Raw genomic sequence first — 24,186 nt, 5'->3', positions numbered from 1 at the left:
CCAAGGCTGGAGTGCAACCCAGTGAGGTGCACTGCTGGAAGGAGGACAGTGTAAAGGGTCTGTGCCTGAAGGAGTTGGATTGATATCAAGTACAGGAGAAGCAGCTTTGGAGTTATTGCTAGCACAACAGGATGGGTAAAGGACAGGAGTTTGTGTACATATGCACAGTATTGGAGCATCTAAAGAATGAAGAAGAGAGCCTAAGGTCAACTCAAATGATAAAGCTTGAACAGTGCATATAAAGAGTTCTGAAGTGTTTAACTGTCGGTTTGCAGAAATTCCACTCTCAAGCTCGACTGCAGGTAAAAATGGTCTTAGCACATGGCTGGAAAAACCCACATAAGGGTGCTCCAAGCCTCTTTCTACCTTAGCTTAGTAAAGGATCCCTAAGCGCTCTATAAAAAGAAGTTCCATGGAATCCTGTAGCAGAATGATTGTTTCATCTTGATACACTTTGATACTGAGTAAAAAAAAAAAAAGAGTGAAAGAACATTTTATTTATTTATTTTGACATTTATACCCACATTATCCCAAACATACTTGAGTTCAATGTGGTTTACATTAAATAAAATGACAGGCAAGGTTTACAACGCCACAAACAATATATCAAGTAAGAGCAGAGTAGCACAAATAAAATACAATCTAACACACTCCAACGATGGGTAGAAACCTCTCAAAAAGGGAAGATTTCAATCTTTTGCAAAATACCAAGTATTCAGTCTGACCCTTGATTACCATTGGCAATGAGTTCCACCACTTAGCACCCTGGTATCTAAAGTCTTTAGAATGAACAGACTTATAACACACTCTCTTGCAATCTGGAAGATGAAGTCTAAGTAGTCCCTAGAACCAGAGGTTATATTACATAGAGGAATAATTGTTAAGGGCTGCATGTAATCCAGTGCTATGCCATATAATATTTGAAAGACATGGAGGGGCATAATCGAACAGGGCACCCAAGTTTTCCTGTGGCCGTCCTCGCAGGACGGCTCCGTGAAGGGGCAGGGAAACCCATATTCTTGAAACAAGATGGGCGTCCATCTTTCGTTTCGAAATGCCAATTTGGGCGACCCTGAGAGAAGGACGTCCATCTCCCGATTTGTGTTGGAAGATAGGCGCCCTTCTCTTTCGAAAATAAGCCTGAAAAACACATAATTTAAAAATAATCTTGGCTTTAATGGGCAACCAGTGCAGTTTGCATAATAATGGAGTGGTTCTATCAAACCATGATACCCTGAGCACAAGTCTATAGCAGTATTTTGGGCCATTTGTAGTCATTTTAGGACACCCTCCTTATAGCCAGCATAGATGGAATTGCACTAATTTTGTTCTTTGCAAATAAAAATATGTTTGTATACTGCAAGAACACTGGCATTTCAACCTTTCTCACTGAAAATACTGAAAAAGTAATGGTATATCTCTACATCCTTACTTGAAGCCCATCTCTTCACTGTAGCTTTCGGCACATAACCACTTACCTCTATTCAGGAAACCCACACTGCCCCATTTGATTGACTGCATACTTGTCCTTTAGATTGTAAGCTCTTTTGAGCAGGGACTGTCCTTCCTCGTTTGAAATTGTACAGCGCTGCGTAACCCTGGTAGCGCTTTAGAAATGTTAAGTAGTAGTAGTACATAAAACTAAACATGGTAAGGTCAAGTTGGCCACAGTATCTTGCAGTTTTTAGCAGCATCTGTGAAAAATATAACTAATAGAAATTCCTTGAAGGACCTCTCAGATCATGTCCATTGCTGACTGCACTGTGGTCAAAACTAAAACTGTTTTTGTGTGTTTCATAATGGTGTTTTGATGTTACTAGCTGTTTCATTTTGTTTCTTCTATGTCTGATACTTGGCCTTGCAGTATACAGAAATAAGAAGTGCCTCAGTACTTAGAGTGATAGGTTATTTTAGGCTAGTCTTACATACTTTTTAATAACACTATCCTGATGAATACTGCATTCTGCATTGCCTTCAAGTAGTAGACATATGAACTAGAAACATTACAATAAATGAAGATATTTTAAGGGTAATTTTATAACATGGAGACTACAATTAGACACCTTTAGGACACATGGTAGGAGCCTATTCTAAAAAGGAAAGCAGGCACCTACTTTCATTTATAAAATATTAGTGTAACCAGGTATATAGAGGACAGTACATGTATATGTGCTTAGGCATGAGCACTTACACTCATTTTCAAAAGAGAAAAACATCCAGTGTTATAATGCACCATTTGGATGGATTTTTTTTTCTCAAAACAACCAAATAAGTATTTTTGAAACCTGTTTTGCAGAAATCTATCTATGTATTTTGTCTGCAGTGTGTCTAACTCACAAGGGGCATGTCAGGGGCATTTTGAAGGTAGGATTAGGGTGGGCTTAACTCTCAGGATTTTGTGGACCTCAATCATATACCCTCCCCACTCCAGCTTTCTCTTTTCCATGCTGAAGAGTCCTAACTTCTTTAGCCTTTGCTCATATGAGAGGAGTTCCATCCCCTTTATCATTTTGGTCACTCTTCTTTGAACCTTTTCTAATTCTGCTGTTTCTTTTTTGAGATATAGTGAAATTACAATAGATACAGAGAAGGGCAACAAAAATGATAAAGGGGATGGGATGACTTCCCTATGAGGAAAGGCTGAAGTGGCTAGGGTTCTTCAGCTTGGTTATGGCTGAGGGGAGATATGATAGAGGTCTATAAAATAATGAGTGGAGTGGAACAAGTAGACGTGAATCATTTGTTTACTCTTTCACAAAAAACTAGGACTAGGGGGCATGCGATGAAGCTACAAAGTAGTACATTTAAAACAAATCAAAGAAAATATTTCTTCACTCAACGTGTAATTAAACTCTGGAATTTGTTGTCAGAGAATGTGGTAAAGGTGGTTAGCTTAGCGGGGTTTAAAAAAGGTTTGGAGTTGGACGACTTCCTAAAGGAAAAGTCCATAGACCTTAATCAAAATGACTTGGGGAAAATCCACTGCTTATTTCTGAGATAAGCAGCAGAAAATGTATTGAACTTTTTGGGGATATTACCAGGTATTTGTGACCTGGATTGGCCACTGTTGGAACCAGAATACTGGGCTTGCTGTACCTTTGGTCTGTCCCAATGTGGCAGTACTTATGTACTTATCTACTGTATGGAAATGAGGATCATGGGTATCCAATGGAACCTGCAAGAATCCCACAGGGTGGAAGAAGTTGTCATGGGATTTTACCAATGTTGAAGACTGGTGGGTTTTTTAGCCACTGTGACTGGCTTTTAAAATGAAAAAAAAAACCCCACTAACTGTGTTGGCTGGATATTGACCCTGAATTTGAACCCACCATGGTCACATTTTGCCCTCAGATTGTGTCAGGAGTACAATTAGACCATAGATTCCAAATGCTGCTAAACAGTGGATGAATACAAAACTGGTAATCCAATATTTGCTGAATAACATTATTTTATTTGGAATCTATAATCTAATTGTACCCTGGATGTAGCCTAAGGATAAAACATGGCCATGCTGGTGTTTTAATAAATTGACTTATTCAAATTTGTGGTAATATTAGTGATTTTTGCTCACGGTATCTGTATTACTTTGCCTCTGAATATTGACCTCCTACACACTTAAGTAACATTTATTAATGGTACATAAATGCCTAAAATTATACTTGCCTTGGAGCAGGTATAACATTTTGCAGGAACATTCAGGTATGTTATTTTATAAAGGTACATACATGCAGGTATATATCCTGTCCTTATAAAATAGGTACAATAGATACTCCTACATAATGTGCCTTCCCGGTGTATGTATCATGTTACAAGATTGCCATCTTTATTTATGTATTTGGTAATCTGAAAGCTAGAGCAAGATCTGGCTCTGGACGTAAAGTGTATTGCAGCAGTATTAAGTCAATACAATCAAGCAGGTCAATGATGCAGTAAAGTCAAGAGAAAGGTAGGAGAGGATAATCATGAAACTGATTAAACACATCAGTGAATTATTTATTCACCTTCAGCTTACTCCAGTTATGTGGTGTGTGATCACTGCATCAATACGTGAATGTTGAATGCAAGCATTTATCAGTCACAAGTGTAAAGCGAAAATCTTTAGAAGTGCCAAAGGTTTAACTCTGATAATTTGCTTATGTAGCAGAAAATCTAAATGTGGCTGTGTCTGGTTAGGTCTCTTACTAATTTTCTATAAATGTCTTGTTTTACTTTGTAACATGGCATTTTTCTTAACATTCTTCAGCATTTTCTCTTCTGCTACAGATGTAGCACAACACTGCCCACCTTATTGAGAGATAACGCAGTGCTTATGTCATTAAACTATCAGTCGCAGCTTTATTTCCACTGAAATGCAGATGCATTTTTAAGTGTGCCAAAGCATGAGCTTTATTAAGGTCAAACCTGTATTGACCTCTATAGCTAGTATAGTGTAATTATTGATGATGGGAAATTAGCTTCAACATCCTTGACTGTTTGATCACCCAAGGATTCACATGTGCACAAGAAACATCATGGGGGGGAGGGGGGACAGGAACCCATGTCAATATCTTTGAAGAACTTGACCTTTTTGCATGTGTGACTGAATAAAAAGAAAGGGTCTTGCTTCATCTTGAAACAACTGCTTCATGCATGCCACTGCCTACGATTCATCTGGCTTCACTGTTCTTGCCCTTTCATCAAATGTTACCATTTCCCAAGGAACTTTATCTCTGCTGTGATCGGCACTTATTCCATGCTGACAGCTGTCATGGCTCCACAGAGCATGTGCAGTGCCATTTGGAATGCTGTTCCTCCTCCTATATCTATCAGTGCATCTGAACTCTTCTATTATCTCAAGTAACCAACAGCAGAACCTGTCATTGAATCAGGGAGGCTGTGTGTATCTGAGCTGCTATCACGCTACCCCATTATTTGTCCAATGACAGTACCTCGTGATAAATGCTTCAGAAATGACATTTGAGGTGATGGGGGAGGAAAGCTGTTGAGTAAGAGACCGCAGCTCCTAGGTTCTCCAGAGTCAAACTGCTGTCAGTCAAATTGGAATATTTGCCAAGCGGCCAGAATGTAGTCAGGCTAAATCAATTTATTACTAGACTGAAAACCTTGCCTGCAAAGCACAAACATCAATACAGAATTTGCATAACTCTGATATGTGTATCAATAGGAACTGAATTTACATTTTTCTTGTAGGCTGAAATTCAAAACTGCAGAAAATATGAAATAGCTTTTTGACTGTGATTGTTAAACAAAGCTTTGAACTGGTTATAAGTGGTTGAATATTTGTGTATTCCTAGTATAGACATTAACCTATAAACAATTTCTATAAATAGCTGGGCACATAAAGGGCAATTCTGTAAACTAACATTTGCATGCATGTTATGTGAATAAATGTTGTCAGGTCAATGCTATAAATTTGATGTACAAGACACATGTTTTGTGATTAAATGATTTGGCCTGCTTGTGAAGGCTCCTAGTACTTTTTGTTGCGTTCTGGACTTCATGTTGTGCTTTGACCCCTCTCTTTGTTGAATAATAGTATATACACACATAGGTGTGTGCGTTACATGGTTATATGCCAATATCCTACCTAGGCTCAAAACTAACAGTATCAGTGGCTTCTCTCAATGGAGTGGGCTCCTATATCTCCAAGTGAAAATGCCCAGCTCCAGACCATTTATAAATTCATCTTACAAAATACACTTAAGTCTAGTAGCATTACTGATCTATCGGATGCACATGACACCACTACTATGGCTCAATTTATCAAGCCAAGCATTGCTTAGAGTGGACATGTATTCGTCATTGATCCAAAATTGTATTACGTTTAACTTTTTTTTTTTTTACTTTTTCCTTATAGTTTATCTTTTATCAAAAAACGTACCTTTTCAAACTTCAAGAACTTAGAGCTTCTTCTTTTTTATTTTCACAATTCTCAGTTTTCCACATATTAAATTGGAGGAAACTTCTCGTACTAACATGAACCCATGTTTTGCAAAACTGCTGTATCAAGGACTGTCTTCACTATACAAAAGACTGCATCTTCAGAAGGGTTAAGATTTAAAAGATAAATTAAAAGGAAAAAAAAAGTAATAAAATTTTGGATCAATAACGAATACATGCCTACTCTAAGCAATGCTTGGCTTGATAAATTGAGCCATAGTAGTGGTGTCATGCGCATCTGATAGATCCAGTAGTGCTACTAGACATAAGTGTATTTTGTAAGATGAATTTGTAAATGGTCTGGAGCTGGGCATTTTCACTTGGAGATATCCTTCCTAGGGACATATTTAAAGAATAGCACCCATCTTCCATAGCAAATATTTCAAGGGACATACACGTGGGTTATAATTTATAGTTTATTCACACTTGCTATACTGCCTTTACTAGCTAGCAGATCAAAGTGGTTTACAATCTAAAATGTAAACAATGAAAGGAACTATAAAATGTGACAGGAAAGGAAAGAAATTCCAGTCTTACAACACAAGGTATAACCAGGTAGCAAAATAAAATTATAACATCCAGAAAGAGGGTAGAGACAAGACAAGAAAGAGACAAAATAGATTAGAAGTAAAAGATGGAGCACACCAGTGCAGGATCGTAATCGGCCTATGAAGAGATATATGCTTTACGGAAAAGCCACATTTTCACAGCAGCTTTAATTTTTTTAAAAGACGGTTTAGCGTCAATAGAAAGAAACAATGAATTCCCAAGAAATAGAGCTGCAAAATAAAAAGTCTGATACCTGGTGGACTCCAGATGGGCCTGTTTTATGATCTGGTAACACAAGACAATGGTCCTTGAAAGAGCAGAGCAAACGGGCTAGTGAAAATAGAATTGTAAGAGAAGATAGGTAAAGAGGAAGGCCAATCTTGAGTGACTTGAAAGTGAGCATGAGAGTCTTAAATATGATATGGTGTTTGATTGGAAGCCAGTGATGATCCTGAAGCAAAGGAAAGTCATGATCAAATCGTTGAGCATGGCAGAGAAGTCTGATGGCAGTATTTTGAAGAGACTGCAATTTTTTCAAGAGGGATTGGTATGAGCGTAAATAAATTATGTTGCAGTAATACAATCTACTAATCAGTTGGGAAAGAGTGAGTGAAAAGTGTCATGAACAAAGTATTGTCTGATAGAACACTGTTGACAGAGGATGTAAAAAAACAGATTTAGTCTAAAAAAGGAAGCCACATGAAGTGTGGAGGTGCACTTAATCCCCACAAAACAATATAGGGAGAAAAAGGGAAGAGTGGGGAAAGATAGGCTCTTTCCAATCAGATTTACACACATTAAAAAAAATTATTTATATCATTTTAGATCATAATACACAAGTATCCACTTACTTAAGAAAATCGGTAGATAACAATAAAATTATATCCTTCGTATTTAAAAAAAAAAAGAAAAATATAAATAATGCTCCTTAATCAGCAAAAATGAAGTATAAGAAGGATTAAGAAAGCAAATATTAATATAAGGTAAAATAAACCCTACTTAGACCACAGATGCCAGAGGAGAGTGAAAAAGAAAAAGACAAGGAGATCAATAAAACATGACAGTAGAGAAGACATTAGCATGAGAAGCGCCCTCAAATGACAAAATCCCAAACAGATCTAATTCTCTGCAAACTTCATATTCAGAAAGGACCTCAGCTGTTCAGGAACAAATAAAAAAATATATATTTTAGTTCACCATGTTTAACAAAACATTTACACAGATGTGATAACAAAAATGGCACTCCAATACTTTTTGCTTCATGGCCAAGAAAGCTTTCCTTCTTTCTTAATCTTAGTCACATCTGGATAAATCCAAATCTTTTGGCCATGGCACAAGGTCTGTGAATTATGAAAATAGAGTCTCATCACTGCATTTACATCTTGTTTGAAAACAAATGAGACCAACAATGTGGCTCTCTCAGTGGTTTCAGATAAAGATTCCTCCAGAATTTCTGACTGATTGTTGATGTTAATAGCACCTTCCTGGACTTGAGCCCATGGTTTACCCCCTGGAGAACTTGAATCATTTGGTATATACATAATAAATATTATTTAATGGAGGAATATTTTCAGGGGCAAAGTTCAAAACAAAAGGGATTTGCACACATTTGATATTTAGGCAGAAAAAGAGAGGTGAGAACCGAGGATTTGAAAAGATTCAGCTGGCTGAATAACAGCCCCAAAAAGGTTCAGAGCGAGATTCGGACTGTGAAGACTATCTGTAAACCACAAGACAGCATTTTCTGTTTGTATAGAACCAATTTATATTCAACATGCCAATTGGAAACTAAATTTAAACATTCTTGCAAGAGACCAATAGCAGGGGTAGTGCATGGGTGGGACATTGCAGGACTCCCACTTACATAGAAACAAAAAAATGAAGGCAAAGACCATGTGACCTATCTAGTCTGTCCATCCATGCTGTCTACTATCCTTTCCTCTCCTTTAGAGATCCTATGTGCTTGTCCCAAGCTTTCTTTGCCTCCTCCACCACCTCCATGGTACAGATACCATGTTGCTTTATGTGCTTTTGCTCTTATGCAGCTCTGTGGAGTGGAGTAGAATGGGTAGAGGGGACATATAGTGAAGCTATTAAAAAGTACATATAAAGCATATCAGAGAAAATATCTCTTTACTCAATGTGTAATTAAGCACTGAAATTCATTGCCAAAGAATGTGGTAAAAATAGTTAGTCTAGCAAGGTTTAAAAAAGGTTTGGACAAGTTCTGAAAAGTCCATAACCCATTAAGAAGGTGGACTTGGGAAAATCTACTCTTTATTCCTGGGATAAATACCATAAAATATGTCGGATTGGTCACCACTGCAAACAGGAAACTGAGCTTGATGAACATTCACTCTTTCCCAGTATGATAACTAATCGGGAAATGTAATTATCAAGCTGATGATTTAAACCTGGTCTAAACTAATCAAAAGGCATCACACATTCAGGTCATTCAGAGGCCAGTTTTCATAGTCCCTGTGCAGCAAACTACTTTTCACCCTACAAATGTTTCTGGCATAAATATGTAGGAGTAAAGTAGAAGCAATTGATAAATATACGATGAATACTCATTGCAAGTACTCTGAAAATCAAACTTTCAAAGGATGAAAGTGAATTCCCTGATTTACCCTGAAACTCTTGAATATGAAAGTCTTTCATGATGCATTTCTTATCCCCCAACTATCCCCCAACATAAATTGCTTTACCTCATACCTTTCCTATACTTGTCATTCTGAATCAATCATATCGGAAATCAGATTACTGACTGCAATATAAGCCTACACATGTGGTATTGACAGTAGTGCTATGATGTAACAGAAGAATTCTAAACTGGAACTGCTTCATTCCGACATGCAGTTTTGTTTCAGGGAAAGGATTTTCACCTGAATAGGCTGATCCCAGTCCTTATTTTATTGGATTTGTAGTTTTAATTGCCCTAAGTTAGGAGCAGCTTGCCCAACAAATGGAGGTCAGCTGAAGAAACATGAAGGAAAAAAGAGGAGGGTAGCATGAAGCTGTACAGTGAATGTGCTTACAGCTGGAAAGCAGAAATTTGAAACGAATATAGAAGTAGATAGGGAGACCATATAGGGCACGATTCTATATATGGCACCTACAATTAATGCACGTTAGGAAATCACGCCTAAGCATATTCTGAATGCCATGTGTAAATCTATGCGTGGTATTTAGAATACACTTAGGCGTAGTTTATGTGACTAAATCTATGTGTGTCCATTTCTGGGCAGTAATCGTCAGTGCCGCGCGCCAGAAGTTTTCTGGCACGTGTAGTGGATGCGCATAAAAAATGATATTACCACCTGGGCCAGGCGGAAGTTCCAAAGTAGCACGCGTTGGGTGTACGTGGAGGGGCATAATCGAACGCAAATGCCCATCTCCATGGGCGTCTATGTCCGAAAATGGGTATGTGAAGAGGTGGGACAGACTGTATTATCGAAAAAAATGGGCGTCCATCTTTCGTTTCGAAAGTACGGTTTGGACGGACCAAATACCATGGATTTGGTCCTTTCTGCGATGGACGTTTTTTTTTTTTTTTTTTGCGATGATGGAAACTAAAAATGTCCAGCTCAGAAACGTCCTAATCCAAGCCATTTGGTCGTGGGAGGGACAAATGTACAACACTACCATAGCTCTTAGGGGTGAAGGGGGCAACTACATGTGGGTACAGTGGGTTTTAGAGGCCTCCCATTTACCACCACAAGTGTTACGGGTGGGGGGGGAGGTGGGCCTGGGTCTGCCTGCCTGAAGTACACTGCAGTACCCACTAAAAGTGGTCCAGGGACAGGACTTGTTGCTGGTGTATAACCTTGGCACAGCAGTTCACACCTGAAGACTAATCTCGCTGAAAACGTCCTTTATTTGAATAAGCACCTTTACTCACAGTTAACTGCAGATCAGAGGTTGTGCCCCACTGGCAACGAGTCTCGCTGGTACTGAGATTAGCAGTAGGTCCGAGCTGGCAGAATGATGTACAATGCCCTCTTTCAGCAACATTCAAGGTAAGAACTAAGTGCTGTAACGTGGCTAACACATGAAAGGGATCTAAAAGTGTCTTACACAAATGGCCACTACCTCATGGACTACCGGAAACAAAACAGGGCACACTCTGGCCCAGTAAGCAGAGGGAAAAGCACCATGGGAGTAGAGCCTACCAACTACCAACATTGTGAGCATTTAACACAAGTGGAATCACAGAACCCAATACCCTACACCCACCACAATGCATTGCTGATGTGACTCTGCAGTGCCCTTAACAGAAAAGGTGTCACACTCACCCGAAACCCACATCAGAAAAAGGGAAAGGCTGTCAGAGGATAGAACACATTCTGCTGTCATGGAGGTGGGTACGGCATTTGAGGCTGGCATACAGGCTGGGGAAAAAAAGTTTGTAAAGTGGGTTTTTTTTGGTGGAATGGGATTAGTGACCACTGGGGGAGTCAGGGGAGGTCATCCCCGATTCCCTCTGGTGGTCATCTGGTCAGTTGGGGCACTTTTTTGGGACTTGGACCTGAAAAAAAAGGGTCCAAATAAAGTGGACCAAATTCTCGTCCTAAACGCCCTTCTTGTTTCGATTATCAGCTAAAGTCGCCCATCTCTCCTCGGCCGATAACCACGCCCAAGTCCCGCCTTCGCCACACCCGACACGCCCCGTGATCTTTGTTTGTCTCCGTGATGGACTGCAGTTGAGGACGCCAAAAATCGGGCTTCGATTATTCCGATTTGGGCACCCATGGGAAACGGACGCCCATCTCCCGATTTGGGTCGAAATATGGGCGTCTTTCTCTTTCGAAAATAAGCTGGATGGGCACCTATGCGGCTTAGTAAAAGGGCCCCTAGATTAATTGAGATGAGCATCCACATTAATTGGATCTATGAAGACCATAGAACCCTAGGAGTCTTCAAAATAATTTATAAATGCACACAACAGGGGTAACCTCTGATAAAAAGCCCAACTTGGCCACATTTCATCAAAGGCTACTTCAGGGGAAACTCTATGAAATACATTAACAGCCATATAAAAAACAATATAAAAGTTAAAACAATAAAAACAAATCTAAAAACATACATATTATATTTAAAGACCATACATGTCATACTAAAAAAATGTGATAAGCCAAAAACATGTATAATCACCATAAACAGCATGAATGTGTGTGTTTCGTGATCTGCTGCTTTTTCTTTTCTGGAACTTCGAGATCTTAGCCTCGCTTTTGTGTGCATTTGAACTGGATCTATTCTCTACATAAAGAAGAGAATAGTTCTCAGGTCTTCATCCTAAAAAAAGAGGAGCTTTAACTCAGGGGTCCTTCTGAACTCAGGATTTTCCCTGATATTTTCCAATTTAACAGGGGTAGATGACTCTAGTCCTCAAGTGATACAAGCCAGTCAGATTTTCAATATATCTGCATTGAATAGGCATACAGTTCATTTCTAAGCATTACCTCCATCATATGTAAATGCATCTCATGCATATTCATTATAGATATTCAGAAAAATTGACTGGCTTGCTGAATTAAAGACCTGGAGTTACCTACACCTGCTATGTAAAGTTAGCACTGCTAGAACAAATTATTAAGGGACGTGGTATAATCTACATGATTTACTCTGAGGATATAGTCAGCAAAAATATTTCATTTGGGGCTGAGTTATGTAGCTATATATAAAAAAAGAGAGAATCAGAATGTGGATGAAGAAAAAAATACATTGAAATTTAATGCAAATAAAATTGAATTTCTGTGGATCAGGAAAAACAATTACTGCTTCATTCCCATCATTGCCTAGTTGAAAGGCATGGAATTACTCACCAAAGAGCAGGCCCACATCTTATGTTATAAATTGGATTGCCATGTAAGGATGCAGCAACAAATATGAGGACAATTCTAGAATATAGGTTTTAGCATTAGCACACTGTGAGTGTAAATATTTTTAGAATAATTTCATCTATATTTGTATGTGTGCACATATGCATGCAACTGCCAAAGTTCTACCTAAGTACTTTTCAATAAATACTCACTTAACTTAGCACATATTTGCAAAGGGGGAGGGGGTGAACACATGAGTGGAGCTTGGGCAGAGAATGGGCAAGGTTCAAACTTACATGCATAACTTACAGAATATTAAGCTACATGGATATAAGTAGCATTTATGCGCTAACACTTAAACCAGCTCTCTATACCGGTGCATATATGCCTGGTTATGTTAGCATCAAACATATAAATGGCAAGTGACCGACTCCCCTGCAAATGCGCAGTAGAGTCGGAACGCTGAGAGTGTAGAAGTCCAAGCCTCGCCTCCACCAGCAGTACAGCCCAATAGGGAGGAGGGCATGGACATGGGCGTGGAAATCGGAGGAGGAGGGAGCAGGGAGGGAAGGAGGGGGCGGAACTGAGGGAAACAGACGCTAGGGGGAGGGCAGGGGAGAGAGCAGGGTTCGTGGAGGGGGGGAGGCCATAGGAAAACAAAAAACTAGCCCGTTGTTACGGGCTTAACAGCTAGTATGTCTATAAACTGCATGTAGAAAGCTTTAGAAAGATACAGCAACTATGTCCTTGCCTAAATTTAGATGATTCAAACTTAGTTTCTTGGGGAAGAGGGCGGGGGAGATATCAATGTGGGCTTCTTTTAAGATGTGTTATTTTACTGTTCACCCTAGTTATTAGGAACTAGGTATCACTGCATAAAATAAGATATGATAGCACAAGTTTGTGGTAAAATAACACATCATAATGGTAGCCCATGTTGATAACTATGACCCTGAATCCAACATTTCAATTAAATTAATACAACTCCATATACATGGGTCTCCCTGCTAAAACAATGACAAAGCCACAACTAAAATAAAATTATGCAGTTTGAATAGTTACTGGGGAAGGGACAGAGGCAATATTTAAGGAATTAGATTGGTTGCAATTAAAGTAAGGGTCCCACTTTAAAATATTGACTCTTATTTTCCATATTCTAAGGACAACAGGTCTCATTACCTTGCTCACAAATTGTATTATGCCTGAATAGAGAATGACTCATCATTTTCTATATGTCCCCATGCATTTAAATTTGAAGCTAGTAATAACATAAACACAGCCTCCTCCCCCTCTGCCCGCATCACCATCAGTCACCAACATATTAAAAATGTAGGGGCCATTTTACTAAAGGGTGCTAAGATTTGTGATTAACATAGTATAACTCAGGATTTTCTTACTTTTTTTTTTTACTTTATTTGTAATGCAATTTTTCATTATAATCCAAGGATAATCACTTGTACAGAAATATTGAAAATCAAAAAAAGAAAATATTTTAAGAAATGAAGGGCCCTGCTTACTAAGCCATGCTAGAGGTGCGTTAGCATTTTTAGCACATGTTAACTATGTTGGGGGCCTTTTTACTAAGCCACGTAAGCATCTATATGTGCCCAACGCACACCAAAATGGAGTTACTGCATGGCTACCGCATCCAATGCGCGCAGACGACAAATACGTTTTATTTTTGGATGTGCATATTGGACGCGTGCCAAGTGGCTTTTGGCGTGCATAGGTCATTACCGCCTGGTTACCGCATGAGACTTTACCGCTAGGTGAATGGTTAGCGGTAAGGTTGCAGACCCTAAATGGACGTGCGGCAATTTTGATTTTGCCGCATGTCCATTTTCAGCAAAAATTTTTAAAAGGGTTTTTTTTACAGACACACTGAAAAATAGATTGGCGCACACCCAAAACCCATGCCTACACTACTGCAAGCCATTTTTTAGCGCACCTTAGTAAAATATTTCTATGGATGCCTACACAGTACATGCTAATTTTGTGCATGTGCTAAAAACACCAGCGCACCTTAGTAAACAGGTATGAAGAGGAAATAATAATAAATCTAATAAAGTCCACAAAATAATTGGGAAGAACATCAATAGATAATCATAGGAAAAAAGATAATACAAATCATTATCATATCAGCTATTAAGGAGGTTGAATGGTGAGAGTCCAATAAATAAAATACATTCTATGCTTCCACTTGGACCAGAGAGCTGGAAACTATCCTCTTACTCCTAATGAAGGACGAAAGTTGAGAAGGCTCAAAAAATATTTATTTAGCAGATCTATACTTTACAATACACTTGCATGGATATTTAAGGAAAAATGGGGCTCCTTGTTTGAGCAAAAGAAAATTATTTATCTTTTTCTGGGTCTTTTTAGTTAGATCAGGAAACATCTTGATCTGAGATCCCAGAAAAGGAGAATCACACTTCTTGAAAAATATACATAATAACCAATCCTCATCTGAAGATAATGCAAAAACAAATAATTAAGGCTGCAAGTGTCACGGACTCTGAACCTGACATCTCAAGAATATCAGAAACGTTCAAGATATCTGCACCCAAATCTCCTTGTGAAGAGATTAGCTCCTTTTTTGCAGCAGGTAAATAATGGATACGTTGTAAAGATGGAAAATTGTCATCTGGAATCTGCAAAACTTCTTTTAGATAGCATTTAAACATATCTCTCACTGTAACATATTGTGCCTTTGGAAAGTTAATCACTCGGAAATTAGTACATCTAACCAAGTTCTCCAGTTTCTCAAGTTTTTGATGAAGAATATTATTCTCAGTCATTGTTGCAGCAGTAACCTGTTGAACACTCTTTATCTGAACCCGACGATCTTCAATAGATGTTTTAAGATGTTCAGCTTGAGATTATAAATTCTTAACGTTAGAAACAGTACTTAATAACAATTGGTTCATAGAAGAAATCTGACCTGATAACCCCTTCCCTAAATTTGAGATTGTGGTCCAAATTGATTCTAATATAAAAACCTAAGACCATACCAGGGAGAGTTCAGAGTCACCTGCAGCCGTCACCGACTCAGCTTTTTGATCCACAGAATTGGGTTTCAACTCTGGAATGAGCAGTTCACTTCCCACCTCTGATGACTTTCGTTGACCTGGAGGGGAATCTGTCTGCACCTCCACTGCTCTGGAAATCTTTCCCCCAACTGAGGTCAGGTTCTGCGTGTTCAGCTGGGCCTCCTCAGCATGTTCCACAGGGCTCACCATAAAGGGCTGAGATGGAGAGGTCACATATCAGAAGTCAGAGATAGATCCATGCCGAGATCTGACGCCACTCCTCCTGGCCGTGGTGTTGAAACAGCTGGTGACTCACTGAAACTTGTTGAAAGCTTGTTGAAACTTGTGGGCCTTTTTGAAGAGGTTGGTTTTTAGAGATTTCCTGAAGTTTAGGTGGTCATGGATTGTTTTCATAGCTTTAGGGAGTCCATTCCATAGTTGTGCGCTTCTGTAGAAGCCAGATGTGTAGGTTGTTTTGTATTTAAGTCCTTTGCAATTTAGTAATGTAGGTTTAAGTAGGATCATGATGATCCGATACTGTTTCTTAATGGTAGATCTATAAGGTCTATCATGTATCCTGGGACTACGCCATATATAATTTTGTGGACCAGAGTACAGATTTTGAAGATGATCTGTTCTTTGATTGGAAGCCAATGCAGCTTTTCTCGGAGGGGTTTGGCACTTTCAAATTGGGTTTTATTATATATCAGCCTGGCTGCTGTGTTTTGCGCGGTCTGTAGTTTTTTTGTGAGTTGTTCTTTGCATCCCACGTAGATTCCATTGCAATAGTCTGCATGACTTAGGACCATTGATTGTATTAGGCTTCAGAAAGTTTCCCTTGGAAAGAAAGGTTTTACTTGTTTGAGTTTCCACATTGAATAGAACATTTTCTTTATTACAGAGTTTACTTGGCTCTCGAGAGTAAGGTTGCGGTCGAGTGTGGCGCCGAGTATTTTTAGGCTATCTGAGATAGGGAGGGTGTGTCCTGGTGTGTTTATTGTTGTGGGTTTGTACTTGTTATGTTGAGAGGAGAGGAGTGTTCAGTTTCCGTTGGAATGAATTTCCCAAGGAGTCCATGATGTTCAGGCCGTCATTAATTTCATTGGTTATTTCTGTCAAGTTATGTCTGAAGGGAATGTAGATTGTAACATCATCTGCGTAGATGAACGGGTTGAGGCCTCGATTGGATAAGGACTTAGCCAGTGGGATCATCATCATGTTGAAGAGTATTGGTGATAGTGGTGATCCTTGAGGTACTCCGCAGGTTGCTTTCCACAGTGGTGATATGTTTGAGTTTGCTTTTACTTGATATGTTCTGGTGCTTAGAAAACCTTTGATACAATTGAGTACATTTCCATCAATTCCGAAGTGGCCAAGGAGTCTTAGTAGTATATTGTTTACCATGTCGAATGCACTCAACATGTCGAACTGGAGGAGAAGTATGCTTTTACCTGTGGCTATTTCCTGTTTGAACTTGGCCAGGAGGGTGACTAGGACAGTTTTGGTACTGTGGTGGGAGCGGAATCCTGATTGTGAGTTGTGTAATATTGAGAACTTGTCCAAGTATTCTGTAAGCTGTTTGGTCACCAAACTCTCCATCAGTTTTACTACTAGTGGGATAGACGCAACTGGGTGGTAGTTGGTAAGATCGCTCATGCTTTTCTTGGTGTCTTTTGGTATTAGGGTGAGTAGGATGTTGTCATATTCCTTGGGGAAGAGACCTTGTTGTAGCATGAAGTTTAGGTGGGATGTGAGTTCTGTTATGAAGCGTTCAGGTGTGGATTTAAGTAGATGACTGGGACATGTATCCAGTTTGCAGTGAGTGTTGGCGAACCTATGAGTTGCTTGTGTAACTGATTCGGTGTTGAGGATGTTAAATGTTGTCCAAATACTGTTGGCTGGGTATCCATCAGGGGTTAGGTCTAGATTATTGAAGAAGTTTTCGATGTCTGTGTTGTGATGAGGGAGAGTGCTGTGTAATTTTATTATTTTTTCGTTAAAGTAATTAATGAGTTTGTCTGCGGGTGGGATGTCTGTGTTGATTGTGATGATACGGGTGGTGTATAGTAACTTATTTACGAGTTGAAAAAGTTTCTTCATATCTTTGTAATCCAGTCCTAGTTTGGTTTTGTAGTAGGACTTTTTGGTTTGCCTTATTGCATATTTGTATTTTCTATGTATTTGTTTCCATGCATTGAGTGTACGTTCATCTTTTATTTTTTTCCATGCTCGTTCAAGTTTCCTGGATTGTGTTTTGAGTTTTTTTAGTTTGTCATTGAACCATGGTATCATGGTCTGTCTTCTTGATATTCTTGTTTTTAAGGGTGCTATTTCGTTTAGAATGCTTTTGCATCTATCCTCCCAGTGATTGAGGTAACATATGGACTCAGTTTGTGTTATCCATCCGTTATCATATATCTGTTGCCAGAATAGTTGTGGATCTATTTGCCCTCTTGTAGTGTAGGTTGTATGTTCTGGTGTATGGTTTAATCCCTTCTTCCACAAATTTAAAGATAGGTTCAGTTTGTAATGGTCGGTCCAAGGTGTTGCTGTCCATTTGATGTCTGTTATTAATAGGTTATGGTCTGCGGACAGTTTGTGTGATAGAAGGTCTAGTGTGTGTCCCTTGTTATGGGTAGTTTGCATGTGAGGCCATGTGAGATCCCAGGACTGTAGGAAGTCTTTACATTCACGTACGTTGGTGGAGTTTAGGTCTTCTAGGTGAAGGTTAATGTTGCCTAGTATTAGTGTGTTGGCGTTATTTACACAAGTGTTTGATATAAAGTCTGTGAAGATAGGCTGGCTTTTGTTCCAGTTGCCGGGTGGTCTGTAAAACAGGACGCAATTCAGATGATTGATCAGGGATTTGTTATGGATTCTGAATGAGGCAATTTCTAGTTGCGGTGTTATGGACTCAGCGATGGTTTCGATGGTGAATTGTTCTCTGTAGATTAGGGCTAAGCCTCCGCCTCTCTTTTCCAATCTGGTCCAATGAGTAATTTTATAACCTGGAGGGCATAGTTCAAGGATTATGAGGCCCTTTTGATTGTGGATCCATGTTTCATTGATAAAGATTAAATCAAGTTTTTCTGAGCTGATCCAGTCTCGGCGGCCATAATGGAGGATGTCCGCGAGATCAAGTGGTCCTCTCAGTGAGGTCGAGGCTCGGGTTAGGTTGCAGTCACTGTCGGTCTGCTGGTCTCGGCCACCTGGTGGTTTCAGCTGGATTTCCAGTTGAGGGCCAGCAGAGCCAGCTAGTTCCGTGACCTTTTGGTTGCAGCCATCTTGGAGTCCTTGGAGTCTTTTCTGTCATGCTTCAACTTCTGGTCAACAGGTCATCTTCTTCCTATTGTCCTCTCTTTAAATAACTCAATAACAAAAACTTTCTTCCTTAATGCATGCTCCCTTCTAAATGAGTCCTGCCTTACCATGTGACTTTTTTATGTTCTCTATTATTTCAAAATAAACAAATAAGCATAGATCCGTACTCTATTCCCAACCCACAACATTGTCCTATTACCATTTCCACTCACATTCACTCCATACCACTAATGTTAATGTTATAGTTCCCGGTTTCTCCCAGCCAAATTGCCATCCAATTTTCACAAACATGTAATTTAAAATTTTAATTAAATTTAACTTCATAAGTCAACTAACCTCATGACACTATAAATGAACAGTTTTTCCTTATAATCCATTACACACACTCACACACATCTTCACTGCATCACCGCTCCCTCTCAACTCAAACAACCTTGGTCCAGAAATCTGAAGGGCCCAGTAATTTAACTATTTCTCTCTCATCAATACTCGCATTTCCTTTCAGAAGTAGTTTTCTCTGAAAATATTTAATTTTCACATTACTCAAAACAACACAATAACATACATTCATCCTGTATCAAATCACCAGGGCTTTTTTTGAGGGAGTACTTGGGGGTACTGAGTACTGGCACCTTTTCCATTGTCTGCTAAAACTGACCCAAGGTCCCCAAGTTTTAATGAAAGAGCTCAGGCTCTACACACCAACTCTGCCTTGTCATAGATTCTGTGACTGGTTGCAGGGGGCCTGGCTATTGTGGGGTAGGTCCCTCAGTGATCACCCCACCTCTGAAGGGTGGCCTGGTATTTGAGTACCAGCACCTTTTTCACTAGAAAAAACACACTGCAAATCACCCACCCAACTGCCAGAAATCAACAGTTCAGAACTCTAGCCCAGGATTCCAAAGTCCACAGCCCAGCACTTGCTGCATGTAAACTTCTGCTTTAAAGTGCCATTTTTAGACAGGGACCAAGCAGAAATCCACATCAACAGAGAAGTCATTTTCTCCCTCTCTCCTACCTTGCCAGGACTTGCAGCCTCTTCAGTCATCCCATGCAACATCCCAGGTTCCGCTGCATGGCTCTGCTCTCGAGCCAGCAGCACCAGCCAGCCGCTTTCGTGCTCTTGCCACTTCTCCCGAAGTTGCATCATTTATGCGCATGAACGCACAGTCAATCCAGGTCACAGCGCTGACGACAAAAAAAAAAAAGAAAACCTTCAGGGAGGCTTTCCAGAGCTCTTCCCGACCTGCCACAGCATTCCACACCCTTGTTCCACAGCTGGAACCGGCAGAGCTCCACAAATTGGGCCAGCTCCAGTGCAGGCCCAATCTCTGATGCTTCCATTCATGCACAGGGAAAACGCGCATGCACAGAAGAGGCCTGAGACAGGCCCAACACAGCCCGCCTCTCTTCCATCACCACTCACTCTCCCTGCACATGTGCCAGAGCTGCCCGTATCCATGAAACACACCCGTAGCATTCCCAAGACTGCCCCAACACCTCCAGAACAGGGCCGCCGAGAGACTGAACCAGGCCCGGAGCAGAGCCATCACACAACCCCGTCGCTGCGATGTCCCCCCCCCGGATCGCTGTCCCCCCCCCCCCCCCACATTCCTATTACCTTCACTGGTGGGGATCCCGAGGCTCCGCCAGCAGAAAACATGTTCCTCCAGCGCTGCTGTTCCGCCAATTGCCTGCCACTGTGGCTGCTTTTCCTCTCAGACACGCATGCGCCTGAGAGAAAAAGCAGTCGCTCAGCTGGGCAAAAGAGCAGCGCTGAAGGTGCTCCTCTGGGTCCTCCCCAGCCTCCAAGGGGGCCCCAGCTGTAGTATCAGAGTTTTCTCTCTCCTGCTCCTGTCGGGACATGATCACTCGTGTCCCGACCTGTCAGGAGCAGGAAAGAGAGAGAGAGAGACACCATTGCTGGGCCCCCCTTGGAGACCCAGGCCAGGGGAATTTTGCCATCCCTGCCCCCCTCTCAGCAGCTATGTTCCAGAACAACAATCGCAGCTGCCACTGGGGAGGACCAGCAACCGCAAATCCAGAAAGCTTTCATTGCTGCCTCCCCAGCACCCGAGCACTCTCCAGCATTTCCCAGAGTTCCAGGTGACCAGCTTTTTAGCCCTGCAGCTCCCGCAGCATACTTTCAGCCAGCCTAATGTTCTCTCCTGCTCAGTTTCTACCCTGCCCTGATCCCAGAGCCAGACCTGGACCACTGGACTGTCCATCCCAGAACCCAGAAGTCAGCCAAGCACCCTCCAACCCCACCAGGTATTTACATTTTAATAAAAAAATATTTTAACCCATAGGGTTACAACATAAATATGATTGTGCTACTTTTTTCTTATAACCTTTAAACCTGTTTTTGTAGTGCTGTCATTGCTAAATATAGGGCCTTGGCATTCTCATTTTGCTTTTCTTATCACAAAGAAGATGCAGATGCCAAACCACAAAACCATGGTGTAGGTGGTAATTATGATGTTTTTCTTAGCTAAAAACTGCCCGATATAATTTAGCTCCATCACCATTTCACATTTTTTCTGAAGAATGCACTATAATATCGCTGCGATTACAAACAAAAAATAAAATAAATACTGATTCTTCCATTATAAATAGAGATAGGTACAATCTTTCAGACTGATCTGATTCCCTTCAGATCATGGGACATCTAATTAATAAGTTTCAGATAGGATCTGAGCGGATAGAATGCAGGAAATTTGAAACATCAATCACTACTGTGGTTTGGTTTATATTTCTGAATTGCTTACACAGTGTGAGAGGAATGATTATTCTCACAGTCATTTGGTCCGTAAGCCTTCTGAACTACCATTTCCTGAAGTCCTGAGCAGGAAAGATGTCTAAGGCAGCTATCTGTGCTGGAAGTTAATAATTAGATCTATGAAGGAGACAGGCAAGAAAAACTGAAAGCAAGCATTCAAATATGAGAGAAAAATAGAGAAAACAGAAAGGAATAAAGAAAAAAAAAAGACAGAAAGATGAAGGCAATTAGAAAACAAAGAAGGGGAGGGGTGTCAAACATCAGGGAAAGAGCAGGATAAAGATAATTTTACCCCAAAGATCATAGTGTTCATAATTCTGAACAAAAAAAAATCAGACATGGAAAAAATTATGCACAAAAATATATATTAATTGCTGCAAACAAAATTATTCATGTTAAGGAATGCAGAAAGGCCACCACTTACCTAAGCTCCTTTGTGGAACACGAGTTTATGCAGGAGCGCTTTTACTAAAGGGTGCTCATAACATGTGAAAACCAGGCAACTGCAAAGCATTTTTTCTGTATAGAGGGCATATTGGCGTAATATCCCATAAAACAGTGCTTTTTGTGGTGTGTTTTTGTAGCTAGTTTTCAGCAATCTTGTAAGCGTACTTTGTTAGGGGCCGTTCTGGGTGATCAGCATTGTGGGGAGGTCAAGTGCTGGCACCTGCATCTGAAGCATAGGAGGGATTTTTAGTGAGTTTGATCTTTGTGGATGGACCAGGTATGAAGAGACATCAGTGGAGTTGAAGGGCCTCCCAACAAGGTATGCAGTGTGCTGTAAACAAGAAGGCAGTGTCTGAGCCATGCCGCATACCGGTGGGGGGCATCCTGGGTTCTCACACTCTGCGCACATGAAAAGAGGCCTCCTACATTTGCCAGTGCTGTGCAGCTGTGCAGACAGCAGTCAGCACATCGGGGACCAGTGGGTGAGTGAGAAACAGGACGAGGAGAGTGGGGTAGGCTGGTTTGTGTGTTAGCAATGAAAGGAGGATTTATTGGTATTAGGTTGTCTATTCAGGGTTCAGGTGCTGAGCATGGCCCCACGGAAAAAGGGAGGAGCTGGATTATGTTCTGGGGACAAAGTGTGAGGGGCTTAAAAAAAGTGCAATCAGGGAAGATAAAGCCATAGCGGAGAGATTAAATTAATTCTTTGTTTCGGTCCTCAACGAGGAAGATTTGGGAGAGATACCGGTGCAAAACTGATGAGTCGGAGAAACTGAATGGAATCTCTATAAACTTGGAGGATGTAATGGCTCAATTTGACAAACTGAAGAGTAGCAAATCCCATTGAATAGATGGTATTCATCCCTAAGAACTGATAGAATTAAAAAAAAAATTAAAGATAGATACCTTGCAGGGGAGATTGGTCCATGATCCAGAAGGTGGCGCTCCCAGAGTGAGGCACGGCTATTGCACTCAGGCTGTGCTGACCCTTGCAATTTTCCCACATGCGGGAAACTCGACTGCATAATTTCTGGTAGTGGGGGACTGCATTCATGTTTTCCCCTGTATGAAAAAAAAAAGTAAAGATAATATGTAATTTATCTTTAAAATCAAGCATGGTACTGGAAGATTGGAGGGTGGCCAGTGTAATGCCGATTTTTAAAAAAAGGTTCCAGAGGAGATCCGGGAAAATATAGACTGGTGAGCCTGATGTCAGTGTCGGGAAAAATTATACAGACTATTATAAGAAACAAAATTACAGAGCATATCCAAAAGCATGGATTAATGAGACAAAGCCAGGATGGATTTAGTGAAGGGAAATCTTGCCTCACCAATCTATTACATTTCTTTGAAAGGGTGAACAAACATTGATAAAGGTGAGACAGTTGACATAGAGGGGCATAATCGAAAGGGGCGCCCAAGTTTTCCTGAGGACGTCCTCACAGGACGTCCCGGCGAAGAGGAGGGGAAACCCGTATTATCAAAACAAGATGGGCGGCCATCTTTCGTTTCGATAATATGGTCGGGGACACCCAAATCACGAAATTTAGGTCAACCTTAGAGATGGTTGTCCCCGATTTTCGGCGATAATGGAAACCGAGGACACCCATCTTAGAAATGACCAAATCCAAGCCCTTTGGTCATGGGAAGAGCCAGCATTCGTAGTGCACTGGTCCCCCTGACATGCCAAGACACCAACCAGGCATCCTAGGGGGCACTGCAGTGGACTTCAGAAATTGCTCCCAGGTGCATAGCTCCTTTACCTTGTCTGTTGAGCCCCCAAACCCCCCAAAACCCACTACCCACAACTGTATATCACTACCATAGCCCTTATGGGTGAAGGGGGGCACCCACATGTGGATACAATGGGTTTGTGGTGGATTTTGAAGGGCTCACATTTACCACCACAACTGTAACAGGTAGAGGGGGTGGGCCTGGGTCCGCCTGCCTGAAGTGCACTGTACCCACTAAAACTGCTCCAGGGACCTGCATATTGCTGTCATGGAGCTGGGTATGATATTTGAGGCTGGCATAGGGGTTGGAAAAAATATTTCAAAAAAAACCTTTTGAGGGTGGGAGGGAGTTAGAGACAACTGGGGGAGTAAGGGGAGGTCATCCCCGATTCCCTCTGTTGGTCATCTGGTCATTTAGGACACATTTTTGTGGCTTGGTCGTAAGACAAAAAGGACCAGGTAAAGTTGTTCAAGTGTTCGTCAGGGACGCCCTTCTTTTTTCCATTATCGGCCGAGGATGCCCATGTGTTAGGCACGCCCCAGTCCCGTCTTCACTATGCTTCCGT

General features: G+C 40.8%; 1 long non-coding RNA gene and 1 other non-coding gene across 3 annotated transcripts in view; one reads left to right on the top strand and one right to left on the bottom strand.

Annotated features, from left to right (window-relative positions):
- LOC115477105 overlaps nt 1-20,368 on the bottom strand; it is a 91,680-nt gene extending 71,312 nt beyond the window's left edge. Inside the window, exons 1-3 of one of the 2 annotated variants that reach the window (XR_003943278.1) lie at nt 20,283-20,368; nt 19,680-19,849; nt 8,473-8,536 (exon numbers count right to left, since the gene is read on the bottom strand). This is a non-coding gene — a long non-coding RNA (uncharacterized LOC115477105). Of the gene's footprint in view, nt 1-8,472; nt 8,537-19,679; nt 19,850-20,282 lie in introns of those variants that run through there. The other variant, XR_003943279.1, reaches the window with a different exon arrangement.
- A 2,417-nt stretch (nt 20,369-22,785) lies between these two features.
- Nucleotides 22,786-22,952, top strand: LOC115460774. Its single transcript, XR_003940567.1, has one exon. It is a non-coding gene; the product is annotated as a U1 spliceosomal RNA (small nuclear RNA).
- Nucleotides 22,953-24,186: the final 1,234 nt, after the last annotated feature.

This window comes from Microcaecilia unicolor, chromosome 1 (genome assembly GCF_901765095.1).
Source record: "Microcaecilia unicolor chromosome 1, aMicUni1.1, whole genome shotgun sequence".
Classification (NCBI taxonomy): domain Eukaryota; kingdom Metazoa; phylum Chordata; class Amphibia; order Gymnophiona; family Siphonopidae; genus Microcaecilia; species Microcaecilia unicolor.
Note: the sequence above shows the minus strand (reverse complement) of the source record. Positions and strands in the feature narration are given on the sequence as shown.